This window comes from Callospermophilus lateralis, chromosome 8 (genome assembly GCF_048772815.1).
Source record: "Callospermophilus lateralis isolate mCalLat2 chromosome 8, mCalLat2.hap1, whole genome shotgun sequence".
NCBI classification, from domain to species: Eukaryota; Metazoa; Chordata; class Mammalia; order Rodentia; family Sciuridae; genus Callospermophilus; species Callospermophilus lateralis.
The window spans coordinates 1278074-1295175 of NC_135312.1; the positions used below are offsets into that span (position 1 = coordinate 1278074).

Below are 17102 nucleotides of genomic sequence, written 5' to 3' on the forward strand. Positions count from 1 at the left end.
TGACAAGCAGGACACTCCTTAATTGTACCAATCCCAACATCCCTTTCCCTCAGCCCAGGTGCCACCATCTGCTGAAACCATCTCCTCCTGCTGAAACCTCCCGGGTAGACAAAAACACACACGTCAACCCCCAAAAGGCCACAGTAGCACAATTCAACTTGAAAAAAAATCATAACATAATGAGTAGTTATTTTAAAAACAGCCACAACCAGGTGTGGTAGCTACGCCTGTAATCTCAGAAACTCAGGAGACTGAGACAGGAGGATCCCAAATTCAAGGCCAGCCTGGGCAACTCAGTGAGATCCTGTCTCAAAATAAAAATAAGAAGGGCTGGAGATGTAGCTCAGTGGTAGAGCCCCTGTCTACCATGTGGAGACCCTGGGTTCCCAGTTCAAGGAGACAGGAAGCAACAGACTCCATGGTCCTGGAGCACTGGAGGAGCAGGTGAAGCTGGGGTGATGCAGGTTTGGGGGCAGCTGGCAGATGGGACAGGAGTGGGTCTGTTTCAGACCAAAAGTCTGAAAACCCATAAACTCACCCTCTGACACACAGACCAACACGGGTTTCAGGCAAGAGCCATCAGTGGAGGGCTGGAGTGCAGCTCAGGGGTAGCCTGCCCGCTGGGCATGTGCACGGCCCGGTTCCATGCCAGCACTGCAAAACAGAAAGAAAGGGACCATCACCAGCTGAGTGCTAAACTCCACAGGCACGGTGTGAGAGGATCTGAACTCACACTGTGTGCAACCATCTCCCCACCAGACATTCATTAGTTACAAAGGAAAATAACCCACAGGGGACCTCCTAAGCCATAGGATCAAATGACCACAACAAGAGGCAGGACACATGGACACTGTGCCTTCTGAGGGGACCCTGGGGAGGACACGGCCCACAGCAGGGCTCCTACTGAAGATCCAGAACCTCAGTCTAATCAGACACACCCAGGGGGCAAACTGCAAAACAATTGGCCAGCACCATCAGAAGTGTCATGGAGGCCAGAGCAAGGCCAATAAGGCCAGGAGGGCACCCAACACAACGCCGACCATTGCTGAGGCCTCCCAGCACAGCAGGAAGACGCCAACTGAGGAGGAGACTGGGAACTGGGAGACTGACTCGGCCCTGCTGGACGGCAGTCCTGCACCCCTCAGCATCACTTTCCTTATGGACGTCAGTCTCTGCCCTGTAGCAGTGGCAGATGTGGACCTGCGGAAGGTCTCCACACCCCTCAACAAGGACATCTAACGCTGGTGGAACTGCATCCTGTCCACACTTTGAGCTCGGCAGGGCAGAATGGGGGAGGGCCGTGGTGAGGGACCCTGCCAGCAGAGGAGAAAGCAGCTCCCGCACACCCTTCCCACCTGGAAGCCCAGCAGGGGCTGTCAGTGCCCAGACCCCAGCACAGCACGAAGATGCCAACTGAGGAGAAGACTGGGTGTTTCCAGGGCTGCTACCACAAAGCACCATACTGAGGGGCTTCCACAAGCCAGAGTCAAAGAGCCCTCCTTGGAGGTACAGAGGAACAGCTGGGCCCTGCAGTTCCGGGTCCAGTGGCTCAGAGGGAGCCTTGAGCTTCTTGGCAGCATCAGCCTCTCTGCCTCTCCATAGGTCCTCACCTGCCAGGTGAGCAGCTTCTCCCAAGGCTCTGCAGCTTCAGAGGACTGGACGATCCTAATCCAGTGAGGCCTCCTCTTAACCTATCTGAGTCACATCTGCAAAGACCCAACTTCAAAGTAGGGTCACATTCAGAGATGTAGGGGAGGTGTCAGGACTTGAATACAGCTGGGAGGCACTATTCAACCCACAGTGCCAGGCCGTCTGCCCTCTAAGAAACTGACCGTGATGCCAGGACACAGCCACTAGGCTACAGCATGCCCATCCTCCAGGTAGGCTCCGCCCCTCCACAGGAGCCTAGGTGGGGTTCTGGGATGAAGCTGGTCAGGATCAGAGGAAGCACAAGTCTAGGCAGGAAAGGTCAGAGAAGCACAAAACAATGAAATGGCAGTAAGGAGGAAACCAACCAGGAAAGAGGTGGCAGAGAGGAGGGCACTGGTCTCCACCAGGGAAGAGGTGGCAGAGAGGAGGGCCACTGGCCTCCATCAGAGAAGAGGTGGCAGAGAGGAGGGCACTGGCCTCCACCAGGGAAGAGGTGGCAGAGAGGAGGGCCACTGGCCTCCATCAGAGAAGACGTGACAGAGAGGAGGGCACTGGCCTCCACCAGGGAAAAGGTGGCAGAGAGGAGGGCCACTGGCCTCCATCAGAGGCAAGCAGCAGCCTGTTATGGGCAACCTAAGAATCCCCTCAGAAGAAGACATGAAGTGGAGACTGAAAGCTGAGCCAGCGGCCCCAAGAGGGAGACAGAGGCTGGCCCTGGCAAGAAGATCCCCCAGATGCAGAGGTGGATGTACAGCAGCGGTGGCAAAGTGGGATACCTGGCTCAGGTGACAGAACTGACCAGCCCTGCCCACAGGAGGGTGGGACATGGCCAAGGACAGTGCTCTGGAAGGAACTGGGAAAGGACACAAGCCAGACACCTTAGGAGGGACAGTGGGCCCCATGGTCTGCCCCTTCCAGGGGCCAATGTCCACTGGAGCCCATTCCCACTCCAACTGTCACCAAGCCAGCTCCCAACAGCTCTGCCCTCCTTGCACAGGAGCCAGTGTCAGCTGACCCCTTGGCCCTGCCCCTTCCCAGCCACTCTTTCCCACTCTACCCTGGAGAATGCTGGGCCAAGCTGGTCCTCAGGTCCTGCACCAACGCCAGTGAAAGAGGGCTCCCACGTTCTGCCCCCAGACCCACCCTCCCAGGTCTCCAGGACAGAGGACAAAACCCTGGCCCTGGCCCCAAGCCCTTGGCCATCCCTACCCTCCTTCTTCCGTCACCCTACATTGTGGCTGCACAGCCCCCATCCTCTGCCCAAGCATCACAAGGCGGGGCAGGGGCTCCACAGGGGCAATGAGAAGAGCCCCCAACTCGGCACCGACCCAGATGCTCACCCTCTACCTAGACAGAGACAGAACTCCTGCTGGGCTCTGCACTCACTTCCTGGGGACCCACCCTCCACATCAGCACCAAAGTGGGTTCTTTTTTTTTTTTAATCTTCATTCAGGTCTACTAGATGGAGTCAGAGCACTGGCCAAGCCATGAGTCAGTATCCTGTGGCTGTCCTAAACAAGCCCCACAAAATGCACAGCTCTAATGGCCCTCCAGTGGCCCTGGGGCATGTTCAAGGGCCTCTCCCTAATAGCAGCCTCACTCCCACCCCCACCATGCATCCCATCTGTGTCCACCAGTTCTTTGGGATTAGGGCCACTCCACTCCAGCATGACCTCACTGATAACATGGGTCACCACCCTGCTTCCATATAAGGTCACATTCTGAGGTCCCGTGGATGAGGACTTCATGTGGACTTGGGTGAGATACCATCCAAGTCCATATCCTCTCCTCACAGCAGACACCCCAGAGGGTGCTCTCAGCCCCTCAGAGGTGTGCTTCCTTCTTGCCCCACTTCCTCCCCCTCCCTGGGACAACCAGTGACTGACACTGACCGACTCACCTTGACCACGGACACGGCCTACACCAGCTCCTCCACCACAGCTCCCAGGGGCTCAGTGAGTCATCTTCCATGTTACCCCCATGCAGAGCATGCTCAGTCAGCTGCCCAGCAGGCTGTCCCCTAATTAAAAATTCCCTCCTTTATGTGGTGGGGGGTGAGGGGAATCTGGAGATTGAACTCAGGGGCACTGGACCACTGAGCCACATCCCCAGCCCAATTTTGTATTTTATTTAGAGACAGGGTCTCACTGAGTTGCTTAGCGCCTCACTTTTGCTGATGCTGGCTTTGAACTTTTGCAATCCTCCTGCCTCAGTCTCCTGAGCCTCTAGGATTACAGGCGAGCACCACTGCGCCCAGCCCTCCTTTTCTCATATGCAAAGTTTCTGCCTAATACAAATTATTTCCCCAAACTCCCCAACAGAATTATAAAGCTCCTAGGAACAAGTTTGGTTGAATAAAAGACATCAAGAGGGCTGGGGCGGTAGCTCAGTGTGCAGCACTTGCCTAGCACGTACGAGGCACTGGGTTTGATCCTTGGCACCAGGTAAAAATAAATAAAGGTCTTAACGCCCATCTACAACTAAAATATTAAAGAAAGAAAGAAGGAATAAAAGACATCAGGACCAAGAAAGAAAGAATAAAAGACATGAGGACCCTGTAGCCTTGGGCTTAGACCATAGGGCAGTGTCCTCCTACCTCTGACCTGGCCCTGTATCTTGCAGCTTCCTGGGAAGAGGTGCCCATGAAGCCCATGACTCTGCTCTCTTCCCACAGAGGCAGGAAGCCCACCCCTCCAACACCTTCTAGCTCTCAGGGTCTTCTCTCCCCAGTGTGGAAAACAGAACAACCTTGCAGATCTCAGGCGTGCTGGCTGCTAACCATGCCTCAACCCTCTCCAGTGCTGTCTCTGGACTGCTCCTGGACGTCCTCTCCAGACCGCTGGCCTCTCCTCCAGGCCTCACCCCCTTTGCTGTGCCGCTGACCTGCCCGCAAGGCCTACCCTCAGCTCCAGCTCCCAGCTCTGTGTGGCACAGGCCTCCACCAGGCCCGCTGAACCTCCAAGGCCCCTCGGAATGGTCCACCTTGCAGCCTGCTCTCTCCTGGTGCCATCTGCCGTTCCTTCTGGTCCTGCACTGGTCACCTCAGTCCTGTTTCCAGGCTGGACTTCCACCAACGTTTGTCATCCTACTCGTCACTGACGCTGAGGAGAGCCACATGGCTGCCTCAGGCAGAGGAGCCCACGGGCACGACCCCTGGCACTCAGAGAGCTCAGCAAGGATCTCACTAACTGGACTAACACGGGCAGCACGAGCCCAGGAGGCGCTAGGCCAGGAGAAATGCAGCTGGTTCCCGGCAGACACCAGACCCGGCAGCAAGGGTCCTGCCAGGGAGGCTCCCCCTGACCTACCAGGGTGAGACCCTGAGCAAGGGCTGCCCCGAGGAGCTGCTCCAGAACCTCAGATCCAAGAACCACATGCGATAATAAGTGACTGTTACGGTCCCAAGCCACCAGTTTGGGAGGCAATTTATTATGCTGCCAGGTAACTAAAACAGTGACGCTTACTCCAGAGAAAGGGGCCAAATGCCACCTCACCGCTAGACTGATTAGTCACCACACTGGCACCAGGACTGGGGAGAAGGTAGCAGTGGTGTCCCTCTCTCAGCACGGCCAAGCAAGTGAACCTCCCACGGCCACTGAAATCATCAACTGTTGCTGTTTGGTGGCTGCTGATCAGCTCAGAGCTGTCTCTTCTTTGAAGAGAGCGTATGCAGATGCCATGCTCTGGGTCCTGGGAAGCCCGGGACACATTCTTGTTCTGATGCCACACAGCTGGTACTACTAATAAGCTGCACAAGAACTCGGAAGTCTTTCTGGAAAGCCCTTTCAAAACAGGACAGAACAAAATGAGAAAGGGAATAAAATGCACCTGTTCTAACCAATCAATCTCTTGGTTTTGGGTGCCAGGGATTGAATCCAGAAGCGTCTAACCAGTGAGCCACATCCCAAGGCCTTTTGAGACAGGGTCTCACTAAATTGCTTAGGGCCTCACTAAGTTGCTAAGGCTAGCTTTGAATTCATGATCCTCCTGCCTCAGCCTCCTGAGCCACTGGGATCACAGGTGTCTGCCACCACACCCAATTCTCTCAATATCTTGCTAACAGTAAAACCCACAACTATTTGTTTGGAAGTAGGATCTTAGGGAAGGGCTGGGCATGTAGCTTAGTTGTAGAGCACCTGCCTAACATGTGCAAGGCCCTGGGTTCCATCGTAGGTACCACAAAAAATAAATATTTTTATTACGGAGCAAAAAGTGCATGAGAATGAGAGTCAGTTGTGTAACCCAACAAATCAACAGACTAACATAGAAAACTCATGTCATCACATCAGTAGACACTGGAGAAAGCATCTGACAAAATCCACCAGCAGCCATTCATGATAAAAACTCAGAGGCGGATGCGGTGGTGCACACCTGTAATCCCAACAGCTCAGGAGACTGAGGCAGGAGTATCCCAAGTTCAAAGCCAGCCTCAGCAACATCGAGGCGCTAAGCAACTCGTGAGACCGCTTTAAATAAAATACAAAATAGGGCTGGGGATGTGGCTCATTAAACTGGCAAATGTGAGTATGGTGCTCCTGAGTTCTGGTTAATCAAACCAGAGGAGGGGGCTGTGGGAAGGTCAATTTACAGCTGGTCAGTCCGAAGTTCCAGAGGCCCAGAACTGCAGCTGGAGCAAAATGGGTGTAGTCTGGGGACCTGATGTGTCTCCAGTCAGGTGGTGTCAGAGCTGACCTGACCCTGCTGCTTCTTCTGCAGACTGATGGCTCACTTGCTGGTAGGGAGTAAGCTCCCACCTCCAGAGGCCAGAGAAAGCTTCAATGTTGGATGTCATGGTAGGAGAGCAGAGAAGCTTGCTTCTCTAAAACACACCCAGTGCCAGGTATTCTAACAAAAATGGACTAAAAAGAGAACTTTCTCAACTTGATGAAGACCATCTATAAAAACCGACAGCAGCACATGCATTAGCAAGAAACGCGAAGCTCCCCCACTAAAACCAGGAATGAGGCAAGGATGCCCCTCACTGCTGCTTCTCAAGAGCACCCTCCAGAGCCCAGCTGATACAGTGGGAGAGGAAGGGACGAAAGGTCCACAGCCTGGGGAGCAAGAAACAGAACTATGCTGTTCTCAGCAGGAGACGGAGGAAGAATCGTTCTGCAGCAGATCTGAAGGGCCTGACGACTACCTCTGGAACACTGAGCCGTCGAGATAAGACTGCAGCAGTCAGCACACACGCGTCACCACGTTCCTCTACACCAACAATGAACAAGTGGAATCTGAAATTAAAAACACACCACCATTTACATTTGCACCCAAATAAATGACTAAGGAACAAATCTAACAAAATATGTACAAGCTCTATACCAAGGAAACCACAAAACTGAAAAAAGAAATCAAACCCTAAATACATGGAAGAGCCCTCGTCTGTGCAGAGGAAAGGCTCAACACTCAAAGCACCATCTTCTCCCAACTGGACATACACATTCTAGTACAGTCCCAAACTTCTTACCCACGAAGTCACCATACCAGATGCCAAAGACTGCATGGCTTGTCAACAGCAGAGATGCGTTACTCACCCTTCCGGCAGGTTTGGTGATTAGTGAGGGCCTACTTTCTGGTTCACAGGTGACCATGTGTCCACACATGATACAAGGGCAAGGGAGAACCATAATCTCTTTTCTAAGGACACTAATCCCATTCCAGAGAGATCTGCCCTCAAAATCTAAGAACCTCCCACGGACTCCACCTCCAAATACCATTGCATCATGGAGTAGCTTTCAGCACAGGACTTTTGAGTGGACATAAGAGTCTGTTTCTCTCATCAGTGGAAGCTGGAGCAAAATAAGGGAAAGGAAATGGGGAATGAACTATCATAAAGACAGGGGAAGGATCATAGGAGTAGGAGATGGAGGGAGAAGGGACGGGAAAGGCAAGAAAATGTGGAACGAATTTAACAAAATCATGCCATATGCATGTATAAATATACCACAAGTAGTTTCACCTTTATGTATGTATAGACAGTACCAATCAAAAATAAATAGCCAGGCACGGTGGCGCATGCCTGTAATTCCAGCAGCTCAGGAGGCTGAGGCAGTAGGAACACAAGTTCAAAGCCAGCCCCAGCAACTTAGCCAGGCCCTGTCTCAAAGTGAAAAATAGAAAGGCGAGGGGGTTAGCTCAGTGATAGAGCACCCCTGGTTCAATCCCCAGTATAAAGGGAAAAAAAGAAAAACCACACAACCCTGAGGTACCACTGCACACCTATTAGAATGGCCAAAATCCAGAACTTGGACACCAAATCCTGAGGAGGACGGGGAACAACAGCACTCTTTTTCACTGCTGATGGGATGAGAGATGGCACAGCCACTGTGTATGACCATTTGGCAGCTTCAACACTCTTCATTCCACAACTAGCAGTCATGTTCCTTTGGCATTTAATCAAAGGAAGCAGAAACTTCTGTCCACAACAATCTTGCCCAGGTGCCTACAGCAGTTTCATTCCCATCACCAAACCTGGACACATCCAAGGTGCCCTTCAGAACTCCAGTGGATAAATAAACTGGCACATCTGGACAAGGGGTGCCTGCAAGGCTGAGAAGAAATGAGCTACCAGGAGACACAAGGAGCCGTGTAAGAAACTGAAACACATCCCAGTGAAAGCAGCGCAGCCAATCTGAAAAGGCCCTGCGTTGGGACTCGAGCTAAGACAGTGCCACCAAGGTGGCAGAGCGAGGAATGAACAGGCATGGCACAGGGGGTCTTCTGTAGTGACACTACTTATCACACACTTGTCAAGCCCACAAAACAGTAACACCAAGAGTGGACCCCAGTGTTGGCTCTGGACTCGGCTAACGATGTACTACGGTAGCTTCTCAAGCGGAACCAATATGCCACTCTGGTGGGACGCTGGCTGTGTAGGGTAGGAGAAGGGGTAGATGGGAACTCCCTTGCCCTCTGATTCAATTTTGCTGTGAACCTAAAGCTGCTGCTCTGAGAAATAAAGCATATTTTTTTAAATGTACAGAAACCAAGCTTGAAGTGCCACCTTTGAGACACAACAAAAGAAGACACTTGAATGGAGTCCTCGTCTCTGCTGGTCCTCACACACTGCACATCACACAGAAGGAAACAGCTCCCAGGCGCTTCACTGAGAAAGGGGCACAAGCAAGCTCTAGAAAGATGGGTGGGAGAGCAGGTGGCCCCAGCTGGCCGGTACACCCTGGACTCCTTGAGTAATGACTTCTCCTTTCTGACCCTAAGTTTCCTGGAACTGAAATTAAGAAGAGCTTGCCTAGCACACACCTGGAATCCCAGTGGCATGAAGGTAGAGGCAGCAGGATCCTAATTTCAAGGCCAGCCACAGCAACTTCCCAAGACCCTGACCCAAAATAAAAAATAAAAAGGGCTGAGGATGTGGCTCAGTAGGTAAGTGCCCCTGGGTTCAACCCCTAGGACCCAAAAAAAGGACAACCCATGAGACCTCAAGGAATCAAATTAACTAATGTTTGAAAGCACCCAAGTGCCAAAGACGAGGTTTAAACTATGACCTATGCTTACAGCAAATGCTTAGAAAATTTTTATCCAATTTTCCTTTGGTAAATATCATTGCAGAAAATGCTAAAAAGGTTTACATAAAAATTTTTTATTTGCCTTTTAATATATATTTTTTAGTTGCTGACAGACCTTTATTTTACTTATTTATACACAGTACTGAGAATCAAACCCAGTGCCTCACACATGCCAGGAAAGTGCACTACTGCTGAGCCACAGCCCCAGCACCCCCTTAATTTGCTTTAAAAAAAAAATATTTTCAGGATTTCTAGTACACCAGTGAAAAGTACCCAAGGGTTTTCCTGGTTCTTCTCTCTACCAGTTAAATCATATTTTCTCAAAAAGGAACGTCCTCATACTACTGTTCCCTATGCACCCAGTGATATGAGCAAGCATCTCCACAACCAGAAAGCTACCGGTGCATCTACTTTAAAACAATGACTGCCTTGGCATTTCATCTCACATACTTTGAGCAGCAACAAAAACTGCTCTTTCTGTGGCCCCCAAATCTAACGTAAGTCAAAAAACTAGGATTCATACAAAGTGGCAGAACGGTTACAAAGGAAGTTTCTGCTTTTTTTTTGTTTTTTGCAGTGTTCAAATGAAACCTGGGCCTTGCGCATGCAAAGCAGCCCCCCACCATGGCATCTGGTCCTCAGAGTGGAACCACAACTGTGCTAGAAACCCCAGATACAAGCTCCAAGTTCACAGGACAGAGAGAGGAACCATGGATCAAGCAATAGAAAGGGATGGAGATCACCTGTGCCCAGCATACACCGAGGAATCGGGAGAGGGACAAGGCTTCAGAGCTAGGGGAGGAGGACTGTCTGAAAGAATTACCACTAAGAACTCCTGGACTGGCTAACCCAATTTCAGGAAAAGCCACTATTTCTGAACAATTTCCATTTGGATTTTGAAGTAATAGTTTCAAATCAAAATAAAACTGTTCCCTGGCCTTCTACCTTCAGAGCAAGAGGCCAGACTTTCCCTCTTGGACTGATTTTCCTTGGGGACAAGGTGACTGTGAAAGGACAGCACAGCAATCTGCACCAGCAATGCTCCTGAATGGTGTGCAGCAGCAGCAGGTCCTGAAGTCAAAGCAGCCCCAGCTAAAGACTTTCTCAGAGCTGAGAGCCCATCATAAATTCAATTAAGCCATGAATCTAGTTTGAGTTAAATAAATAAATATGGGGATTGGGGTGAGGCTCACTGGTGGAGCACTTGTTGTAAGTGAAATGCCTTGGGTTTCTACCCCAGAAGCACGGGGAAAAAAAAAAAGAGAGAGGGAAAAAAATTAACATAAAGTTACAAGGGAAGCTTAGATTCAAAGAGGTACCCTGCTATGAAATACAAAAGTCAAGAGTCAGTTGAGGGGCTGGCTGGGGTTGTGGCTCAGTGATACAATGATGGTAGGTGTGAGGCACTGGGTTTATCCTCAACACCATGTAAAATGAACAAACAACGAAATAAAAGTATTGTGTCCATCTACCAAAAAAAAAAAGTCAACTGAGCACAAGCCTGAGGCTGAGGCAGGAGGATCATAAGTTTGAGGCCAGCCACAGCAACTGAGTGATACCCTGTCTCAAAATAAACAATAAAAAGGTCTGGGGTGTCGCTCAGTGGTGAAGCACCCTGGGTTCAATCCCCAGTACAGAGAAGAGTCAATGTCACACAGATGGAGTGATGAAACCTCAGATTTGTGACTGTACTCAGATCAGGCAAAATGAAATAAATGCATGCTGCAGAGTCAGTCAGGAGACGCCATCTCACTTAGTGCTCCCTTCTCCACTCAGAGAAATCCTAAAGCCACTTACTGGGGCCGCAGCCTACACAGGAAAAGCGGCTCCGGATTCCACCTGAGTCACCTTGTGCAGGTCGCTGGGGATGGTCCCCACCTCGTCTGGGTCCACCTTTGGGGCTTCCTTAATGTGCCGTGTTATCTCCTCAAATGCCCTCCTTCTCCTGGGTTACGGGACCGACAAACACGTGGGCCCCAGAAAAGGCAGTGGCCCACCCAGCTCTGCAAGGCGACAGCAAAGTTGATTCAACAAGTGGAGCGCGCCCCTTGCAGTGCGCATGGGTGCCTGGGGCGACAGGAGGGATCCGAGGGTCCCGGGTCGCGCCTAGACTGGTCGGAAGGGGTCGCCGGGTGTCGGGGAGTTTTAAAGTACTGGGGACCCCGGGGATCCGAGGGTGCACAGGGTCCCGAGGCGAGAGGAGCGAAAGCCGGCGGGGGAAGGGTCCGAAAGCGTGGGGGCCTGCGCGGGTGGGAGGAGGTCGCCGGGTGCACGAGGAGTGTTGGGGTGCTGGGGACCCCGGGGCGCGCGGGGCTCCGAGGGCTCACAAAGGTCCCAGGCGCGCGGGGGCCTGGGCTGGTGGGAGGGGGTCCCGGGCGCACACCGGTAGGGTGCCGGGTACACGCGGGTCCCGGTGAGCGGCGGCGAGGGCACGGGGTCGGCGCGAGCGGGCGGCCGGCTTGGTACCTGCGCGGCGGGCGGCGGGCAGCGGCCGAGGTGGGGCGGCGGGCGCCGGCCGCGCAGGCCGCGCTCCTCACATGGGCTCGACGCGCCCTAGCCGCGGCGGAACAAAACCGCGGCGACGCCCCGCCCCCTCCGGCCGCCCTCATTGGCCGCCGCCGCCGCCGCCGAGGCCGTCACCCGCCGCCTGCCGCGCGCCGCCGCCGCTCCGTCCTCTTGGCCGCACTGACGGGCGGGGCGACGCCAAAGCCGGCGCCGCGTGGGCGGGACCTCAGCGCCCGCCCCGCCCCCGGCCCCCGGGAGCGCGGGGCGCGCCGGCATTGGTCACGCCCCGGCCCCGCCCCCGGCCGCGGCCCGCCCTGTGCGCCGGCGCTCACTGGGTCGCGTCGTCCCTAGCTGATGCAGCCGGCGAAGGCCGGCGGCGGCGACCTGCGGCGGTGGGCCTGCAGGGCCGCGCCTGGCCTGCGCGAGGCGTGGCCGACGGATCCCAGCTGAGGCCTCCCAGGCCTGGCTTTGACCTGTGGTTCTGGGGAAGTCACTCGCCCTCTCGGGATCTGCTACGGGAACTGCGCTGTCCATAGGCACGCGTGCGGTGCCGAGGAGGACGCGGCGCAGGCGACACGGAGGGGCCGGTTCCGCCTGGGCCCGGGGGAAGCCGCGCCGCACTCTGGGTGCCAGGCTCCTCCTGCAGCCTCTCAGCCCGGCCGGGTCCAGAGCGCGGGGTCCGCCGGGCGCCCGCCACGTCCACTCTTTTCAGTGTTAAGAAGTTAGAAGGGCTGGAAAGGAAGAGGTCAACGCCAGTGTTTACAGTCAGAAGGATTTTCCACATTCAAACACCAAAAAAACAGATCAGGGTTTGTAATAGACAACCAGGGTGCGGGACAAGACCAGGAAACAACAATCGGGACACAAAGCGGCATCTTTTAGAAAGTGCCATTTTCAACCTCAGGTCCGGGTGAGTGAGATGAGGTAAAATAAGACATTTCTCTTGAAGGGTCTGAAGGAGGCAGCTGAGCTGTGTTTGTGGATAGCTGTGGTCTGGATCTTAACCTCCCCCAAAGACCCGTGTACTGAGGACTTGGTCCCCAGCTTGGGGCACGACTAGGAGCCGGTGGTGGAACCTTTAGGAGTAGGGCCCAGTTGGAGGAAGTAGGACACTGGGAGCATGCCCTTGAAGAGGACATTGGGACCCCCATGCTTCCACCACACCATGCTACAGGGCCACAAACCCACGGGCCAGGAAGAACCTCTCCTTATGTTGACTTAGCTTAGTGGATGTTTTGTCACAGTGACAGAGAGAACGCAGAGATGGCGGGTTTTCTCTCCAAATAACCTGTAAACACAGAGCTTTCAGTGTCACTTGCCAAGCTGATGCCAGCAATCAGTAGAAAGAACAAATGGCCAAAAGCAAGCAGGGCAGAATCCAGGATCAAGCTGCTTCTCTGGGGTCACCTGACCTGCAGAAGGGGCCCTGCTGGCCAGGGCAAGTGTGGGTTGGGGCTGGTCCAGAGTGCCACTGATTCCCTTCCATGTTTGTTTTTGTTTTAGTGTGGTGCTGGGACTGAACCCAGTCCAGGCCTGCCAAGTCAGCACTGCAGCCCTGGCTCTCTCCAGGTAGAGAATGTCACATCACCACCTCTTGCCTTATACAAAAACAGCCCCAGAGGAATCAAAGCAAGACCTCAGGAAAAACATGGGAGAATATCCTTATCTAAGTGGAAGTAGGAAGGAAGGATTTCTTTTTTTTTTTTTTTTGGTGATACTGGAGATAGAACCCAGGATCCCTTTACCACTGAGCTACATCCTCAACCCTTTTTATTCCTTTGTTTTTTGTTCTTTTGTTTTGTTTTGTTTTAGCATAGGGTATGATTTATTCAAGTGAGAAGAGGCAGAGTTCCCACAGGACAAGAGGGAACCTGATAGGTTGTCTCTAAATAGAACATAAAAAAAGGCTGGGGATGTGGCTCAGTGGTTAAACACCCCTGAGTTCAATTCCCAGTACCAAAAAAAAAGAAAAAGAAAAAGGGGGAAAACAAGTTGGATGCCATAGCACACATGCGCCTATAATCCTAGCAGCTCAGGAGGTAGAGGCGGGAGGATCACCAAGTCAAGGCCAATCTCAGCAACTTAGACCCTAAGAGCTTAGTGAGACCCTGTCTCAAAACAAAAAATAAAAAGGGCTGTGGATGTGGCTCAATGGTAACGCGCCCCTAGGTTCAATCCCCAGTACCAAAAAAAAAAAAAAAGAAGAAGAAGAAGAAAATGATGATAATAACTACTCATGGTCCACTGAATGAAATAAAAATCCAGGAATCTGCCAGGCGCAATGGCACACACGTATAATCCCAGCAGCTTTGGAGGCTGAGGCACAAGGATTTCGAGCTTAAAACCAGCCCCAGAAACTTAGCAAGGCACTTAGCAACTCAGTGAGACTCTGTCTCAAAATATTAAAAAAAAAAAGCTGGGGATGTGGTTCAGTGGTTAAGCACCCCTGGGCTCAATCCTCAGTACCAAAAAAAAAAAAACTAAAAATCCAGGAATCTAAGCCAAGTTGACAAACAGGCAAGAAGAAAAGCCCTCCTTAGGGCAACACCCAACAAGTCACCACACAGGGAACACCATGACAGTAGTACAATAGCAATGGCTGGTTCAGACCAGAAGCATCACAAGTGCTGTGAGGATTCACTCCACGTCCATCTGACCTCAGAACACATGTTCAGTCAGCATGTCTGGGTGTTGCTGTGAAGATGTGTTTCACATGAGATCAGCATTAATCACAGTAGACTGCTGAAAGCACAATGCAGATGGGCCTCGCCCAATCAACTGAAGGACTTTTATATAGGTCAGGGGGGCTGATATCCCCCATGAAGAGGGAAATCTGGAGGCACGTGGCTTTCAGACTCCAGGGTAACACCAGCCTGTTCCCTGTGGGAGGCCACCCTGCCCATGAGCTAAGCACTCCTCTCAGCCTTGACTAAAGGGGGTGTTGGCCTGGCATTGCACGCCACAAGCTTTTTGAAGCAAGTGGCCTTCACCTTGGCTCGACAAAGAATTTGCTTCAGCCCTGGGCTTGAGCGTTACCCAGTGGGGCTGGGCAGCACCCTGAAAGCTTACCCCCTGCTTTCTTTGGTGTAGAATATTCTATTGAAAATCCTTTGTCTTTTCCCTATAAATAAAGTGATTCCGGGGGCACTTGCTCTCTTGCCTTCCAGCGTGGAAGAGGACCCCGGAGGTCGCAGAGCTGTCCACCACCCCCCCCCTTCCGCCGGGCTTTGTGAAAAAATTACTTCCGTGTCTGTGTGGTCTTTTTGCTGCTGGCCCAAATCACACAGAGTGATCTCGATTCCATCGCCCATGGACGCGGGCGATACCTCCCCAGGCCTACAGCCTGTGGCAGACCTGGCACATCTCGGACCTGAAGCCTTCACAGTCAACGTCAGCCAACTCCTTCAACAGTCCCTCTCTCCAGAGGGAGGGGCCAGGGCGATCTCTCTTGAAAGCCCTGACACAGGCTGGTGGGTGGGGATACTGCTGAAGGCAGCACAGAGCTACTGACAGTGAACAGCTGGCAGAGCCTCCTAGCATCCCCGCAGGTGCGCTGCCCACCTTGTGGGGAACACTAGTACAGCACCTGTCCAGGAGATCCATCAGTGCCCCAACCAACCAGCCCACTCCCTGCTTCTGAGGATGCACAGGAAGGCCACAGCCCACGCTGGATCTTGTGGGGGTGAGCAAGGCCAGCACCATCCAACACAAAACGAGCCGCCAACCCAAGTGGAAAGAGCCCAGTGTGAGCACCCAACCAGAAACCTTTGCCAGCAAAGCAATAAACCCATCTTTTTCCTTTTTCACAAAAATAAGAAAGAAAAAGAAGCCAGAGTCAGGCACAGTGGCACCCACCTGTAATCCCAGCAACTCGGGAGGCCGAGGGCATGTCCCCAGAAAAGGACCTCCCACCTGGCCCCACCTACTGAGGGCCCATGGCCTCCCCACAGTGCCACCCTGGGGGACACACTTAGCCATGTCCACCCACAGGGGTGAGAAGGACACCCCTCTGACCACTGGGCCCTCCCTATTTGGCTCATCTCCTAGGGCCCCGCTGCACCCCCAGCAGCCTGGCGCAGTCTGGAGCACAGCCCACGCCCTCGGGGGGCTTGCAGGTTGGCTGCGGCACAGGCAGGCGCTGTGCACTGAGTGGCACCCAGCCCAGGCGCTATGCAGCCACAAGCATCGAATCCCACAGGTGCTTTGTGGGATGCGGCCAAGGACTCCAGCCTGGAAAGCACTGCAAAAGTCAACTTGTTTCCACATGCGCAGGCTCCTGCTGGTGTGCAGAGCCATTGCTCTAGTGCCTGCGGCCTTGCTGGGCTCAGTTGGCAGCTGCAGGGCCACTTGAGTGGTTTCCTCAGAACCATCTGTGTGGACATCCCATGGCCTGCCACTGGGCAGCTCTTTCTAGTGCATGCCTCTTCCCCCTCCCCGTCCCTGTCCCCGTCCTGCTCCACCCTGCTTTTCTCCCTTTCCCACCCCCGACACCCTCCCAGCAGGGGGAACCCAGGGCCTTGCACTTGCTGGGCAGGTGCTCCACTGCTCAGCCACATCCACAGCCCCGTCTTTCTGTTCATTCCTCTGCTCATTCACTTCTAGCAGCCACCTCCATCCTGTTGTTTCCTTGAGTTGCCCTCTGCTGCCTGTTGCTCTACCAAGGCTGCTGTCCTTCTAATGGCTGGGCAGTCTACTTCTGTCTTCTGGGGTTCCTTTGGGCACTCACACTGCATGTAGGCTCAGGACCCTGCTCCTTAGTCCCTGAGTGGGACTTGACTTTACTAGGGATTGAACCCAGGGCTGCTCTACCACTGAGCTATAATTTTATTTACCTATTTTTATTTTTTGGAACCAGGGATAAAACCCAGGGGCACTTAACCACTGAGTTACATCCCCAGTCCTGTTTTATATTTTATTTAGAGATGGTCTTGCTGAGTTGCTTAGAGCCTCACTAAGTTGCTGAGGTTGGCTTGCAAACCTCCTTCCTCAGCCTCCAGAGCCACTGAGATTATGCGTGTGCACTCAGCTTCAAATTCTTAAACATAAAATCATGTTTATCTGCCAAGCCAGGTTCAAAGCCAACAGGCCAAGTACCAGTCTGCACAGCACTTGATACACCCAGCCCAGCAGACCTTCCAAATTGCCCGTGCTGGGGAACCAAAGATCCTAAAACCCATCAGCTCATCAGAAGAGCTATCCACCAGGGTTCAGAAGGCCCCTGGTGGCTAACTCAGACAAGTGACTCACCTGGGAGACTTGATGGACATCTTCCTACCAAAGGGAAGAATTGCTGAGACAGGATCCTGAGAGCAGCCAGAAATGAACAGCTGCACAATACATAAGGAGAAAGCAAGTCAGGGGACATGGGATGACAGCCCTGATAAGCTGACCCCGTCTACACACAGAGACGGGAAAATGACT

General features: G+C 53.0%; 1 protein-coding gene across 7 annotated transcripts in view; it reads right to left on the reverse strand.

The window, feature by feature from the left end:
• Positions 1 to 11730, reverse strand: part of Fam53a (family with sequence similarity 53 member A) — a 30511-nt gene extending 18781 nt beyond the window's left edge. Inside the window, exons 1-6 of one of the 7 annotated variants that reach the window (XM_076864799.1) lie at positions 11643 to 11727; positions 6794 to 6884; positions 3551 to 3670; positions 1833 to 1955; positions 1611 to 1720; positions 539 to 654 (exon numbers count right to left, since the gene is read on the reverse strand). The gene's annotated coding sequence lies outside the window, so the exon portion shown is untranslated. Of the gene's footprint in view, positions 1 to 538; positions 655 to 1610; positions 1721 to 1832; positions 1956 to 3550; positions 3671 to 6793; positions 6885 to 8910; positions 9183 to 10973; positions 11180 to 11642 lie in introns of those variants that run through there. The other 6 variants (XM_076864803.1, XM_076864800.1, XM_076864798.1 and 3 more) reach the window with 6 other exon arrangements.
• Positions 11731 to 17102: the final 5372 nt, after the last annotated feature.